Raw genomic sequence first — 17384 nt, forward strand, 5'->3', positions numbered from 1 at the left:
GAAACCAAAAAATCACTATGCTTTTCAAGATAAACAAACAGACCACATTTTTGAAATAATTAAAAACACATATTTTGAGCTCCTACCTAACAGATTATGAAGTCTTTCCTGGCTGTATGCTAAGGGTTTAATCTACATTACCTCATTTAGTTTTCCCAATAACTCTTGAAAGTGAGTGTTCTTACCTCCATTTTATAAATGAGAAAGTTGTGATTGAGAGAGGCTGAGTAACATTCCCAAGTTCACACAGCAACTGAGGTGCAGAGCCAGGACTCATTTTTTGCCTTGGAAGCCATTTACTACCCAGAGAAATACAGCGTACATTCATCCTAACACTATCCCCCACTAGGAGTGAACACTTGGGTGAGGTGCATTGTTTTACATTTCAAGAAATAGGACTTGACCTCTGATGTAAACAAAGCCATGTAATAGTTACCCCATCTCACCACCATCTTCAGAGATGGGCTGAAATTGCCCACGGGGAGGTCAAGATGATCTTAAGGAAATAATTTTGAACTTTTTCTGAAACATACACAAACAGGTCATTGAGGCACTGAAGTTCTATGCCATAAAGTGTTATCTTTAACAATTTTAGTTTGGAAGAACTTTGAAAGCAGGAATAGTCAAAGCCTGCTTGTGTCTTATAAAGAACCCTCAGGAAATCCTCCCCACATAAAATGTCTGCCTTTGATGGTCTTTCTTGGTACACAGTTAAGATAAACTGCATAATCCACACTAGATAAATGAATGAATGGACCGGTGACAGGGGTTATTAACTACATCAGTGAGGAGGGAGGGGAAACTGAGCAAAAAAGATGACTTGGAATTATAATCAATTATCATTAAGGTCACTTTTTTTTCTGGCAGAAATTAGACCACAGGTCCATTTGTCTATTAAGGCACCTCACAATTCATGATGTTAAAACCTTGTCCTTTGCTCATTCTCTGAAATTATTTTTCTTTAAATGATTAAAGCAGTATACATTTTTGTAGCAAATCTACAAAACATAGACAAGAAAAAAATACAAAAAATAAAAAAGATCACTCATAGTCCCACCACAAGAAGTACCCAATGGCAACATTTTTGTATGGATTTATTATCTCATTAATGTATGATATCATTGTTAGTAAAAATGGGATATTAGAAAAACAGCAACAGAGTGCTGGTTCCGTTACTTACCGGCTATACAACCTTGGGCAAGTTTCTTTAACCAATCTCAACTTGGGTTTCCTTACTTATAAAGTGAAAAGAAGAATAATATCTATTTCATAGTTTTTTAATGAGGTTTAAATGAGTTAATTTATCTAAAGCACTAAGAATGGTGCTGGTACATGCTAAGCATTGAATAAATGTGATCCGTTATGATATATTTTGTAATATATACTGTTATCTCTTCATATTGTTTCACAATCTTCAACAACATAATTTTTAGTAGCTGCAAAGATGTTTAGTAGCTGCAATTGTAAAGATCTATTACAATTTAACTAATTTCTTATTGTTAAATATTTCCATTGTTTCCAATATTTCACAATTTTATATGCTTTACACTGTGACAAAAACATTGATAGCCTAATTTTTGCATACTTTCCTGATTATTTCCTTTCAATGTCTTGTTAGGAATGAAATTGCTTAGTCAAATGGTTAATGCAAAGCTACATTTTCAGGCATCTTATATGAATTTACAACCCCTTCAGTAGTGTGTGGAAGAGTACATTGTCCCCTCTCCACCACCAAACTTAGAAAATACCTAGTATTTTGCCAATTTGATAGTTTTAAAAAGATTTGTCTTTTTTGTTTTAATTTTTTTTCATGGGTTGCTACCGAGTTGAAATGCTTTTTGATTTGTTTACGGACCTTTGTGTTTAGTCCTTGAGAGTTGCGATTCCAGCGCTTTTGCAGGGCCACATTTCTTAGATATTGGATCTCTACCTTGTGTTCACTCACCTCTCAGCCCACTTCCATCTCCAGTAACGTACCCTTCACCAAATTCTGAGATCATTTTCCTGATCTCATTTCTCTAAACCTTTTGGTGATATTTGACGCCACTTACCACTTCCTCCTCAAAACCCTCTGCTGTCTTGCCTTCTGAGATCCCACATCTTCCTGTTTCTCTACCTTTCCCATCTCAGTCTCCTCTTCTCCTCTACCTGATCTCTTGTGGTCTAGTCCCCAGACTCCTCTCAAGGTGATCTCATTCACTTGCTATATAATTACTGCATATACTTATTACCATATTTATATTGACAACCCAAATCTCTACCCCTGTGCCTAGCTCCAGAATCAGACATTCAACTGATGGTAACATTACTACTTGGATCTCAAGTTTCACATATTCTTAAATAAACAGTCCTCCCTGTCGTAGAAAATGTTACCACCATTTTCAAAGCTAATTAGGTAAGAAACCTGAGGGTCATTTATTATGCTCTTTCCTTTCCCATTCATAAGCAAGTCCTATTATTTCTCCTTCCAAAATATATCTTAGTTCCTCTCTATCTCCTTTATAATCTTCAATCTATGTCAACATCACCTAGCTTACTCTACACAAACACAATAACCTCCCAGCTTGTCATCCTGTTTATTCTCTTACATTCTTCTAGTCTGTTGTTCATAAAGTAGTCACAGGACATGTTTCATATGTGGACAATTTGATCACGTTATTTTTCTGCGTAAAGCCCTTCATTGGAGTCCCGTAAATTTTCTAGTAAAGTCCAAACTAGTTATCATGATGTAGAAGGCTCTGCATGACTTTATCCTTGTCTACCTCTTCCACTTCATTCCTTACCACTTTTTCTGCCCTCTCCCTACCACACTGGCCTCCTTTCTATTCATTGAAATTAGTAAATGTTTTGCCATTCCAAGGCCTTTGCACATTTAACTTGTCCCAATAATATTTATAATTATTACTTTCATTTATGGCTGATTTGCAATGCCATATGTAGTATATATTAAATGCTTATAAATGTTTGGGTATGTTCTTGTAATCTTTAGAATTTTTCCCTATGTTTGTCTCTATTCCTGCACAAGAACCACTCTATTTTATTAACAGATAAGGACAGTACCCTTTCATTAATTAAAGGATTTTTTAAAAATATTTTTAAAGATTGCAGTTGCCTCCTGCACACCCCCTACTGGGAACTGAGCCCACAACTGGAACATGTGTCCTGAAAGGGAATCAAACTGTGTTCTCCTGGTTCATGGGTCGATGCTCAACCATTTAGCCACACCAGCTGGACTAATGGATTTTTAAGGGTAGTATTGACTACATGAAAGTTTTTAAATTTTTAAAACTATTCTCATTCATTTTTTTCTTTCCAGATAAACTTAAAGGGAAGAAAAAGCCCCAGTAGAATTTTAATTGGAATTGTATTCGATTTATAGTTTAATTTTGGGGAAATTGAATCTTAACATTATTAAGTCTTTCCTCTCAGGAATATACTCCATCTTTCCATTTAAATTTTTATTCATGATTCTCAGTAGAAATGTGCAGTTTTTATATATAGGTCCCTTTCATTCTTTTATTAACATGTGGTAGACACTACCAGTGTCCTGCCCACCAAATACCTTTGATATTCCCATCTACTTGCCAAGGGATATTTACTGGACATCCCTTTGCCTCAGTGAGTCCAAGAAGAAATTGACTAAACCACGTTAGAAGAAGGTAAGAAACCAAAATGCTGAAAGAGGCTCAGCAGCAGGCTTTGTAGATGGTCTCCCCAGAGCACTGCTCGGTTTTACCATCTGCCAATTTAGTACGCTCACCTCACCGAGAGGTTACATTTCCCAGCTCCTCTGCATATACTAGTAGGTGTGGCCATATGACTATTTGTGGCGAATAGAATGTGAGCAGAAATGATATATTTCAGTTTTAGGTCTAGCTTCACAATTCTCTCTCTCTCTCTCTCTCTCTCTCTCTCTCTCTCTCCCTCCCTCCCTCTCCCTCTCCCTCTCCCTCTCCCTCTCCCTCTCCCTCTCCCTCTCCCTCTCCTTCTCTCTCATTTCCCAGTGGTATGAAAATAATCCAGCAAAATCCTGGTTTAAGGGAGGCTGTGGCCTGTGTCCCTCAATCATTTTGTCAAAAGTTCCCCAACAAAACCCCAATTGGACTACTATTTGAGAGAAAATCTCTGTTGTGTAAAGCCACAGAGATTTGGGGGTTCTTTGTTTATAGCAGTTGGTTTTTCCTAACAAATACACCCAGGTCTGTATATCTCTGATCAAATTTTCAAATTCCTGGTAAATAATACTTGACTCATTCTGGAATAAGTGTCTACCCCTGATCATATGGCTATGGCTAGCTTGGGGTGTTAGAGGGTCACCCCACATAGACATGGCCTCCAGACACTCCCTCATGGGCATTGGGAGCTGTTTCAAAACCAGGAATCACTGTGAGCTGGGAAGCCACTATAAGAGTTCTTGTACCTGAAGGATGATAACACACAGGAAGAGGCCAAGACTAGCAGAGCCTTTTATGCTGGCTCTCAAGGTAGGAAGGAAGAAGGGTAAAAAATTCATCAATCTTCCTATTCCTCAGGAGCTTCAGATCTTATAAAACCATCATAAATCCTTCTCTGTCAAAGAGAATCAACTCTCCCATGGGAAATGCTGAATAAAGGAAAGTTAAACGATCACTCATGTGAGACATGTTCAAGCAGATATTGTGTACCTTGCTGTGGGACCTAGCATGTCATACTCTTGTGGGGAACAGAATCATTTCTGGAAAGGAAGAAATTCCTGTTAAATGAGTGGTGACAATCATGGAACATTGGTGTCCGCAGAGGTATGGGTGAACAATTGCAGAGGGGCATTAGTCATTTAAAAATTCTGGCCTACTCACATCCAACCTTTCCTCTTATTTTGGAAAGAATCCTATTACCTGAGTTGGTTGGGGACCAGGTCTCACCATTTTCCACAGAAACTGAAGAAAAACAAATACCCTCCCCCTCCTCTGCCTCTGGTTCCCCAACCCCCGCTGACTGCTAGAGTAAAGGAGAGGAGGATGAAGAGATAACTTAGAATTCACCTCCAATAGTGGCAGAAGCCCCTGGCAATGAGGTCTCCACAGAGTGTTCTAGTCACTCCTCAGATACGTCTCTGGCTATATCTGAGCCTGCTTATTTTCTGAGCCTGGGCCTTAAGTTTTCCCATTGATTCTATAAGCCACTAATATCCTTATAAGACATCCCTTTCCTGCTTAAATTAGACATAGTTTCTAATGCTTGCAACCAAGAACCTTGACTGATATAATAATTTTCTCTTCCTTCTGTTTGTTTTTTCCCCTTGACAACCTGATAGATAGGTTATTGGAATTCTTTTTTTTTTAAATATATTTTATTGATTTTTTACAGAGAAGAAGGGAGAGAGATAGAGAGTTAGAAACATCGATGAGAGTGAAACATCGATCAGCTGCCTCCTGCACATCTCCTACTGGGGACGTGCCTGCAACCCAGGCACATGCCCTTGACCGGAATCGAACCTGGGACCCTTCAGTCCGCAGGCCGATGCTCTATCCACTGAGCCAAACCGGTTTCGGCTATTGGAATTCTTAAAAGTAGTAAGACTGCCCTAGCCTCGATCCCCCCCAACCCCACCCAAGTAGGGGACATGCAAGAGGCAGCCAATCAATGATTATGTCTCATCATTGATGTTTCTATCTCTGTATTTCTCTTCCTTCCTCTCTGAAAGCAATAAAAAAATATATTAAAAAAAACAAACTAGCCGAAACCGGTTTGGCTCAGTGGATAGAGCGTCGGCCTGCGGACTGAAGGGTTCCAGGTTCGGTTCCGGTCAAGGGCATGTACCTGGGTTGCGGGCACATCCCCAGTGGGAGATGTGCAGGAGGCAGCTGATCGATGTTTCTCTCTCATCGATGTTTCTAACTCTCTATCTCTCTCCCTTTCTCTCTGTAAAAAATCAATAAAATATATTTAAAAAAAAAAACAAAAAAAAAAAACTAAAAAAAGTGGTAAGATAATGTTATAAAATCCACGTCTCATACAGATGTAGATCCCTAAAATAATTAGAAAGCTGAAACATTACCTCTTTTTAATTTTCATTAGAACTACAATAGACTACAACCAGAAAAACATCTGGAGGGATTGGGGAAGATGGCGGCGGTATAGGCAGACGCGTCCCAGGTCGTGTCCCTGAGCAAATGGAGTGAGCAGCTGAAACTAGTAACATCCACCCCGAATTGGCGAAATTCCTCAGCTGGCAAGACGGTTTGCAGCCGGGAAGAGCAGAACTCCCCTGGAAAGCAGATCCAAGCAACAGCAACCTCCTGAGCACCACACCCTCTGCTGAGGAACAGCAGCTGTACGTGAAACCTTGCCCCACCAGCCAGAAGAGCCACCACAGCTGTGAACAGCACCCACCAGAGGAGCTGCTGCCAACTGAAGAGCAGCTGCTACCGCAACCGTCCGAAGAGCAACCACAGACCAAGGAGTCACTGCCACCAAGGGAGCAGCCACTGAACGACTCAACGTCTAGATATGTCAGCGAGATCAAACATGGGTAGACAAAGAAACCCCCAAAGGAAAGAGAAGGAGGACTCTCCAGAAAAGCAGCTAAGTAATACAGAGGCATGCAACATGACAGAAAAAGAATTCAGAATAAGGGTCCTAGAGTGCATAAACCGGATGGAGGAAAAAATCGACAACCTCTCCAAGAAGCTAGAAGAAACAGATGAAAAAATCAACAACTTAAGTAAGACCCAAGAAGAAATGAAGAGTGATATAGCTGCAATGAAAAACTCCATTGAAAGTATCAACAGTAGACTAGGAGAAGCGGAGGACCGAATTAGTGATTTAGAAGACAAGGAAGCAAAACACACCCAAAACGTACTGCAATTGGAGAAAAAAATGAAAAGACAGGAGGAGAGCCTAAGGGAGCTTTGGGACAACATGAAACGAAACAACATACGAATAATAGGGGTACCAGAACAACAGAAGGATGAACAAGGATTAGAAAACCTATTAGAAGAAATAATATCAGAAAACTTCCCTGAGGTGGGGAAGAAAAAAGTCACACAAGCCCAGAGAGTCCCAAACAAGGTGAACCCAAAAAGACCCACACCAAGACACATCATAATTACCATGGCAAATGTTCAGGACAAAGAGAGAATCTTACAGGCTGCAAGAGAGAGACGGAAAGTTACATACAAGGGATCTCCCATTAGATTGTCAAATGATTTCTCAACAGAAACACATCAGGCCAGAAAAGAATGGACGGAAATTTACAAAGTGATGCAAAGCAAAGGACTGAATCCAAGAATACTCTATCCAGCAAGGCTATCATTCAAACTTGAAGGGGAAATAAGAAGCTTCACAGACAAAAAAAGGCTAAGGGAGTTTATCACCACCAAGCCAGCAATGCAAGGAATGCTAAAGGGACTGGTATAAAAATAAGAAATAAAAAGCTCAGAAAGAAAACAGCCACACAAAAACAGAAATGCCTACAAACAAGTACCTTTCAATAATAACTTTAAACGTAAACGGACTAAATGCTCCAAACAAAAGACATCGAGTGGCTGAATGGATAAAAAAACATGACCCATACATCTGCTGTCTACAAGAAACCCACCTCATTAGAAGGGACTCACACAGACTGAAAGTGAAAGGATGGAAAAATATCTTTCAGGCAAATGGAAAGGAAAAGAAAGCTGGGGTAGCAATACTTATATCGGACAAAATAGACCTCAAAGTGAAGGCCATAACAAGAGATAAGGAAGGCCACTTCATAATACTAAAGGGATCAATACAACAAGAAGATATAACCCTGGTAAACATATATGCACCCAATGCAGGAGCACCCAAATTCATAAAAAAACTCCTGGAGGATATCAAAGGAGAGATCGACAACAATACAATCATTGTAGGGGACTTTAATACACCACTGACAGCACTGGATAAGTCTTCTAGACAAATAATCAGCAAAGATACAGCAATCCTAAATGACTCACTAGACCAGATGGACTTAATAGACATCTTCAGAACACTTCACCCGAAAGCCAGGGAATATACATTCTACTCAAATGCTCATAGGACATATTCAAAAATAGACCATATATTGGGTCACAAGCAAAGTATCCCCAAATTCAAGAAGATTGAAATCATAAAAAGCGTCTTCGCAGACCACGATGGCATAATATTAGAAATAAACTACAATAAAAACAACCCAAAATACTCAAACACCTGGAAGCTGAATAGCATGCTATTAAATATTGATTGGGTTACCAATGAAATCAAAGAAGAAATTCGAAACATCCTGGAAACTAATGACAATGAAAACACAACAATCCAAAACCTATGGGACACAATGAAAGCAGTCCTGAGAGGGAAGTTTATAGCTCTACAGGCCTATCTCAAAAAACAAGAAAAAATGGTAGTAAATCATCTAACTCTACAACTCAAAGAATTAGAAAGAGAGCAACAAGAAAACCCCAGAGTGAGCAGAAGGAAGGAGATAATAAAGATTAGAGCAGAAATAAATGACATAGAGACCAAAAAAACAATACAGAAAATCAATGAAACCAAGAGCTGGTTCTTTGAAAGGATAAACAAGATTGACAAACCTCTAGCCAGACTCACCAAGAAGCAAAGAGAGAGGACCCAAATAAACAAAATCAGAAACGATAGAGGCGAAATAACAACAGACCCCACAGAAATACAAATGATTGTTAAAAAATACTATGGACAGCTCTACTCCAACAAACTAGACAACCTGGAGGAAATGGACAAATTCCTAGAAAAATACAACATTCCAAAACTCAATCAGGAAGAATCTAAAAATCTCAACAGGCCAATAACTATGGAAGAAATTGAAGCAGTCATCAAAAAGCTTCCAGCAAACAAAAGCCCAGGACCAGACGGCTTCACAGGGGAGTTTTACCAAACATTCAAGGAAGAACTGAAACCTATCCTCCTCAGACTACTACAAAAAATTCAAGAGGAAGGAACACTTCCAAGCTCATTCTATGAAGCCAGCATCACCCTAATACCAAAACCAGGTAAAGACAACACAATGAAAGAGAATTACAGGCCAATATCCCTCATGAACATAGATGCCAAAATCCTCAACAAAATCTTAGCAAATCGGATCCAGCAGTACATCAGAAAAATCATACACCATGACCAAGTAGGATTTATCCCAGGGATGCAAGGATGGTACAATATCCGCAAATCAATAAACGTGATACATCACATAAACAAATTGAAAGAAAAAAACCACATGGTCATATCAATTGATGCAGAAAAAGCATTTGACAAAATTCAACACCCATTTTTGATAAAAGCTCTCAGCAAGGTGGGAGTAGAAGGATCATACCTCAACATAATAAAAGCCATATATGACAGGCCCACAGCCAACATCATACTCAATGGACAAAAACTAACACCATTCCCCCTAAGAACAGGAACAAGACAGGGATGCCCCCTCTCACCACTCCTGTTCAACATAGTACTGGAAGTGTTAGCCATTGCAATTCGGCAAGAAGAAGAAATAAAAGGCATCCAAATTGGAAAAGAGGAAGTAAAACTGTCCTTATTTGCAGACGACATGATATTATACATACAAAACCCTAGAGACTCCATCAAAAAGCTACTGGACTTAATACATGAATTTGGCAATGTAGCAGGATACAAAATTAACCCCAAGAAATCCGAGGCATTTCTATACACCAATAGTGAACTTTCAGAAAGAGAGATTATAAAAACAATCCCGTTTACCATCGCACCAAAAAAATTAAGCTACCTAGGAATAAACTTAACTAAAGAGGTAAAAGACCTCTACTCAGAAAACTACAGGACGTTGAAAAATGATATAGAGGAAGACATAAACAGATGGAAGAACATACCGTGTTCATGGATTGGTAGAATCAACATCATTAAAATGTCCATACTACCCAAAGCAATCTATAAATTCAATGCACTTCCCATTAAAATACCAATGGCATACTTCAGAGATCTAGAACGAACTCTCCAAAAATTCATCTGGAATAAAAAAAGACCCCGAATAGCTGCAGCAATCCTGAAAAAGACCAAAGTAGGTGGGATCTCAATACCAGATATCAAGATGTATTACAAAGCCACTGTTCTCAAAACTGCCTGGTACTGGCACAAGAATAGGCATATAGATCAATGGAATAGAATAGAGAGCCCAGAAATCGGCCCGAACCAATATGCTCAATTAATATTTGACAAAGGAGGCAAGAACATACAATGGAGCCAAGATAGTCTCTTCAATAAATGGTGTTGGGAAAATTGGACAGATATATGCAAGAAAATGAAACTAGACCACCAACTTACACCATACACAAAAATAAACTCAAAATGGATAAAGGACTTAAATGTACGACAGGAAACCATAAAAATTCTAGAAGAATCCAAAGGCAACAAAATCTCAGACATATGCCGAAGCAATTTCTTCACTGATACAGCTCCTAGGGCACTTGAAACGAAAGAGAAAATGAACAAATGGGACTACATCAAAATAAAAAGCTTCTGCACAGCAAAAGAAACCATCAACAAAACAACGAGAAAACCCACTGTGTGGGAAAACATATTTGCCAATGTCATATCTGATAAGGGCCTAATCTCCAAAATTTATAGGGAACTCATACAACTTAACAAAAGGAAGATAAACAATCCAGTCAAAAAATGGGCAAAGGACCTAAATAGACACCTTTCAAAAGAGGACATTCAGAAAGCCAAGAGACATATGAAAACATGCTCAAAGTCACTAATCATCCGAGAGATGCAAATCAAAACAACAATGAGGTACCATCTCACACCTGTCAGACTGGCTATCATCAACAAATCAACAAACGACAAGTGCTGGAGAGGATGTGGAGAAAAAGGAACACTTGTGCACTGCTGGTGGGAATGCAGACTGGTGCAGCCACTATGGAAGACAGTATGGAGTTTCCTTAAAAAACTGAAAATGGAACTCCCATTTGACCCTGTGATCCCACTTCTAGGAATATATCCCAAGAAACCAGAAACACCAATCAGAAAGGATATATGCACCCCTATGTTCATAGCAGCACAATTCACCATAGCTAAGATCTGGAAACAGCCTAAGTGCCCATCAGTAGATGAATGGATTAGAAAACTGTGGTACATCTACACGATGGAATACTATGCTGCTCTAAAAAGGAAGGAACTCTTACCATTTGCAACGTCATGGATGGAACTGGAGAGCATTATGCTAAGTGAAATAAGCCAGTCAATGAAGGAAAAATACCACATGATCTCACTCATTCATGGATAATAGAGACCATTATAAACTTTTGAACAATAATAGATACAGAGGCAGAGCTGCCTCAAACAGATTGTCAAACTGCAGCAGGAAGGCCGGGGAGGGTTGCGGGGCAGGAGGTAGGGGGGTAAGAGATCAACTAAAGGACTTGTATGCATGCATATAAGCATAACCAGTGGACATAAGACATTGGGGGATAGGGGAGGCTAGGGGACTGTCTAGGGCGGGGGGATAAAATGGACACATATGTAATACCCTTTGTAATACTTTAAGCAATAAAAATTAAAAAAAAAAAAAAAAAAAAAGAAAAACATCTGATCACCAAGGGCAGAAACACACACACACACACGCACACACACACCACCTGTTGGCCTCACTGCTTCACTGTGTGGCTCTTGAGTATCTTCCCAGGGGTGGCAAATCAGGCTCCCCTCACTCAAATAAGATAGGGCCTCACCAACCTAGGCCTCCAAACAGGGGAATCTGAAGGCCTCTGGTCAAATTATCTGCACAAGGGTGGGGCTTTCTTATGTCTCAGCTGCACAGGATGAGTCTCAAGCACCATTGCTGCATAGAGTGGAGCCAGGAAGTAGATAAGAGTGGGTAGTCAAGAAAGGGTCAGAGTGAGAGGTACAACTAATTAGAATGTAAAGGAAAGGAACAGGCCATCTTATGACAAAAAAGCCTCCTTTGTTAGAATCCCACAACGATCCCTGTGAGATCTGTTGGAAGGTAACTACTTCGTGAAATTAAACAGTATTTCTATGTATGCCCTCAAGGTTGACCAAGTCTCATTTCCTGACATTTAAACCATATCAGGTAATAAACCAGGCCTTCCCTGGGAAGTCAGGCAAACAATCAAAGATGCCCATCGTCAATCACCACCATCTTTCCTATTTTCCCTCTGGTCTGGTTGGGATACAGGCCTCTTATTCTGTAGGTCCAATCCTTCCTGACAGCCCGGCTTGCCCAGTATGGACACAGGCATGTTGAGAGCACCCACCAGCAGAGGTCCAGTGGACTTTGGCTCTAAAACCATGTTCATAATCACACTATTAAGTCTATTCATCTCAGTCTCCACCTTTTTAAAAAGGAAGAAAGCTGGAGAGCCACACAACAAGTGGTCTCTGCTGTGGCCCCGTCAGGAGAAGCAACTACCCAGTTTGGCCAAAATTTAGTAAGAAAGAGCAGGTATGAAAGCAGTACCAGAATCCCAGCTTCAGACACTCTGCTGGGCCTCTTCCAAAGGCAGTTTTAACACCATCTACCCCTACCTCCTCCCAAGCTTACACTGGGGTGGTGAATATAAAGGGTCCTTCTTTTTCCACATGAGATTTTCCCCAGATCAACTCCTTCTGGTCCAAGGCAAGAATTCCAAGGAGGTGTATATCTTAAGGGTGGTTTTCTGAGAATACCTGACAGTTCATCTTTAAAAAGTAGAGGTGTGCACAAACTGCTTCCATGGCCATTTAGTCTTTATGAAAGTAGTGTGAGCTCCATTTCGCTATCTCCCCATGTTATGCATGTGAACATGTGATTTGCCTCATTTAGTGCTCTGAACAGTTGCACTGTGGAGCGGAAATCAAAAGCTATTCTATTTGCATTTGATTAGGTACTGATTCTATATTTATTGAAAAAATCAAAGAAAACTTGTCTTCTAAAAATTGAAAATCTCAGTACCTAATCAAATGATAATGGAGGTCATTGAGATCCAGTACGATTCAGATTTGAAGGCAAAATTCAGTGAGGTTGGAATGCCTGAATTTACAAATATTTACCTGCCAGGTTTTAAAATACTCAAAAATTCACATATGAAATTATTTCCATGTTTCAAAGTACTTATCTGTGTGAGCAGTTATTTATAATTATGAAAGGAAATAAGTCTTCTGTCAGATCCAGAATTAGTGACATTCACCTTGGGTCAGTTTTGTAAGTAATCACTGCGATCAAGATTTCCCCTGAAGCAGGAAAGACAGTAGCAGAGAAGAGATGCCAAGTGTCATGAAGAAGACATTAATTTTATCATTGCTCTTGTTTTTTTCAAAATAAACCTACGTTTCTATGAAAAAAACAACAACAAACTACTCTAGACCAGTGCTACCCATAGAAACATAAAGTAAGCCACATATGCTAATTTAAATTCTCTAGTAGCTTCATTAAAATTTAAAAGAAATAGGTGAATTAACTTTAATAATATACTTTATCTAGCACATTATAGATGTTTTCTTTTCATGCTAAATCTCTGAAACCCATATATCTATTATGTTTACAGCACATCTCAATATAGCCTATACAAATACTCAAGTACATGTCAAATGCTTAATAACCACGTGTGGCCACTGGTTACCACATCGGACAGCCCAGTTCTAGACCAGTGGTTCTCAAGGTGTGGTACCCAGACCAGCAGCAGCAGCAGCATCACCAGGGAACTGTTAGAAGTGCAAATTCTTGAGCCCCATTCCAAACCTACGAAACCAGACCCTCTGGAGGTGGGACCCTCCAGGCTATGTTTTAACAAGTCCCATGTGGTCATTCTGATACACACTAAGGTTTGATAATTGCATTCAGAAACACTTGGCTAGCCATGGCAGGCTAGCACTGAAGAAGAGGAGTCTCTTCTTTTTAAACAATTCTCTTCTGTGGAAATCTGCTAGTCCTAGTTTTGGTTCCATTTCTTGGAACTATGGAATGAATTACCAACACATAATTTCACTTATCATTTTATTTAAGGAGAAAACAAAACACAGTAACTACCCTATGCTATCACCTTAAGTTCAGTTACTAACTTCTCTTGTCCTCGGTTTCCTCATCTGTAAAATAGGGATCCTTTAATATGTTAGCGACTTTTTAAAAAGTACTGCGTACAAAAAAAGACTCAGCAAAAGTGACTGATATTTTTAAACTACAGTTAAAAATTTGTGGGCAGGAAAGGCAATGTTACAGATATTGAGCACAGACAGAAGCCAATTCACTTATATTTCTCAGGACATTAGATTTGCTGGGGGTGAGGGTGGGGGAGAAGGGTTCTTGCCAAAATCATTAAGGAGAATGAATCTGAGCATGCCTTAAAGCAGAACTTTCAGTAAACAGGAATTACCTATGAAGAAAATCAGGAAGCCAAAGCGTTTCTTTGTATGAAGTTACATCCTGCCATAGAAAAGCTGGATAGGAAATAAAGACTGATGCACTCCCAAATGTATGCAAAACTAGCTATTATTCCATCAAGGAAAATCTGAGCCAAAGCTCAGATTCAGTGAAGGGGAAAAAAACGTAAGAAGACATGAGAAGCCAAAGACAACCAATGGCTGCAATTAAACATGATTCAGAAAAAACTATACAAACAAATCTCCACTCAATGTTACAGATTCCTTAATCAATGCCTGTCTTCTCCGCCTTCTCCCCCCATTTCAATACTAATTCCTCCAGACTTTTTGCTTGAAAATAAATATGTGTGTGTGTCCACGAAAATAAGAGACTAATAAATTAACCCTAATTCCCCCCTTCTCGTTCTTGTTATTAATCATATTAATTGTGCGTTCCCAAGGTTCTCTTCGCTTTTTCAGGGTTCTGTGATGAGATTCCACCTTGTACTGTACGCTTCAGTTTGATCAGAGAAAACACTTTCACCAGCCTAATACTTCCCCAATTTATCCTTCCACCTTCAAATAAAGACACCAGAAAGGCAAGCGAGCCCTTCCTCAGGCAGAGTCCTATGGCTTGAGGGAATGGCAGATGTCTCTCTGCAGTGACAACTGCAACCTTCCGCAAAGCAGAAACTGCAGTTCACACTCGCCCCTCCTTCTCCCGCCCCAACTCCCTAGCTCGCAAGTCCACACAACCCTGAGGAACACACACACACAACTCCAGCCTCGCGTCTCTCCCCAAACACTCAATAAGCCAGGATGCCGGCTGCCACATAACGCTCTACCCACTCGGTGGCCCCACCCACTTCAGTACCGCCCCCGCCCCAGCACCAATGGGCGCCGCGCGAGGCTCCCGAGGGGCCCGTGGATAGGGTAGCGCTGCCTGCCACTCTGGGGGTGTGTCCCGCCCCCTTCTCACAGGGCTGAGGCTGGAGGGGCAGGCGCATCCAGCGCGAGTAGCTGGGAGCAGCCGCAGCAGCGGCAGCGCGTCGTTGCAGTCGCGCCATCTGTCAGAGCTGAGCCGGCGGGGAGGGGGCTGCCGCGGGTGAGGAGGAGGGGTCGTCGGGAGCCGAAGATCGTCGAGACCCGCCCGCCGGCCGGCCGCGGGAACGGAAGCGAAGCTGCCCTCGGAACCGCGCGTCCTTCGCCGTCCCGGCGCGCGGCGCTTCACCCCGCGCTCCGAGGGCTCCCCGGGCGCACACAAAGCCGCCGCCCGCACCGCACCACCCGGCGGCCGCCGGCCGCGCCTGGGAAGGATCCGGCCTCCGGGCCGGGGAGACCCGGCGCCGCCCCCCTCAGCGCCCTCGGCAGGCCCACCGGCTCCCGAGCCCTCCGCAGCCACCGGATCCTCAGGAGCCGCCGCGGCCGCGCTGGAGGAGGGCGGGGAGCGGACCATGTGAATGGGCTCCGGAGCCTGAGTGCCGCACAGGTGAGCGTCCGGGGATGGCCGCGGGGATGCTCCGGGGACCCGGCCGCCGGCGCCCCGCGCAGCGCTGCCCCCGCGGCGGGGCCCCGCGCTCAGGTCTCCTGGCCGCCGCCGGGTCCTGCGCGCCCTGCGGGGCTCGGGGAGTTGGCCCCGCTCTCGGTCTTCCCGCTGCCGAGCGGGAGGCGGGCGCTGCGCCTTCGGTAGCGCAGGAAGGGGAGCCCATTTTCCCGTCCGCGAGCGCGAGCGGGGCGAGAATGGGAATCGGCTTCGGGGCGAGGCTGGCCCAGACTCCGCCCCCGCCCTCCTTTCGGGGGCCCCCCGCGGGGACCCGGGCTGTGTGTGTTGTTTTAATGTCAGGGATGATGTAATCACTTAATAATTGATGCCCCGCGCTGCTTCCCTCGCCACCCCACCCCTGCCCCACTCCTCCACCTTTCGGCCTCCTCCTCCCTGGGCCGGCGCCTTCCCCAGCGCATCCTCCTGCCTATTTCTGGCACCTCCCTTGCACTTCCCCCATCCTCCCCTCCACTCTTCCTGTGCCGCCACCCACCCACCACCCTTCCCCTGTCCCCAGTGCCGGAGCCTTCGCTCCTCTTCCTCCGCTCCCCACTCTTGCTCCCCCAAGCTCCTTCCTCCTCCCTTCCCTGCTCGATGGATTTCCTCTCTACTTCCCTAGGTCGATGATTGTTTTTATTTGGTCACCTCCCCTCTCTTATCTCTTCGGCCACAGGCGGAGGGGACTGGGCCAGAAAGAGGCCACAGGGCTTGGGCCCAGGCGGAGATTTGCTGGGACTCAGTGAGAAGAGGGATAATAAAGTCACCCTTCTTGTCCCTCCTCCCCCAATAAATCACGCAGACTGTGTGTGTGTGTGTGTGTGTGTGTGTGTGTGTGTGTGTGTGTGACACACAAAGAGCTCTTTCAGTGCCCAGAGAAGAGACGCACAAAGTACCCAAGGATGGGCGCAATGCTTCTTCTTTCTCTTGCTTGGGGCTTCCCTTTCTCTCAGATAAAGCAGTCTTTCCTGCCACATTTACCAAAAAAAATAAATGGCCCCAGATGCAGGGTAGCAGGTGCTAGCATTTTGCTGTAATCCTGGACTGGCAGTGTTGATGGGCAGCTGCAGTTATTTCTGAGATTCAAGGGGGAAATGATTCCAGCCATCTTAAGAGTTGTTTTACTTTCAAGGTAGCCCTCCCTACCCATTTTAACCCCGTCTCTTTAGGCGCTAAGAGCTGAAGTGGGATAAATTAATGTGGGGGCAGAAAATGTTGTTACTGAATCAGAGAATTAAATTGGTGTTTGATAGGAGGGGAGCAGCCTGACTTGCTGCTGCTTCTCCAGTCTACAGAGTGCTGAAACTGAAGTCTTTTGAAATGAAATCTTGTCTTCCCAGTGTTTTTTGCTTTGCCCTTATATTAAAACAAGTTCTTGGGGCATTGATAACAGCATTGAATTGGTATTTGGAAAACCACTAGAAACTGTCTCTTATCTCGAGGTAGCCTTCAGAGGCCCACATCCTTCCTCTCCACCCAGGTGACTGCAATACTTTCCACCCTTCCT

At 42.6% G+C, this 17384-nt stretch overlaps 1 protein-coding gene across 7 annotated transcripts in view; it reads left to right on the forward strand.

Annotated features, from left to right (window-relative positions):
- Positions 1-15691: 15691 nt before the first annotated feature.
- FYN (FYN proto-oncogene, Src family tyrosine kinase) overlaps positions 15692-17384 on the forward strand; it is a 213330-nt gene continuing 211637 nt past the window's right edge. For all 7 annotated transcript variants that reach the window (XM_036318356.1, XM_036318357.1, XM_036318354.1 and 4 more), the window contains exon 1: positions 15692-15826. The gene's annotated coding sequence lies outside the window, so the exon portion shown is untranslated. The remainder of the gene's footprint in view (positions 15827-17384) is intronic.

The sequence above is a fragment of the Myotis myotis genome, unplaced genomic scaffold (genome assembly GCF_014108235.1).
Source record: "Myotis myotis isolate mMyoMyo1 unplaced genomic scaffold, mMyoMyo1.p scaffold_m19_p_7, whole genome shotgun sequence".
Lineage (NCBI taxonomy): Eukaryota > Metazoa > Chordata > Mammalia > Chiroptera > Vespertilionidae > Myotis > Myotis myotis.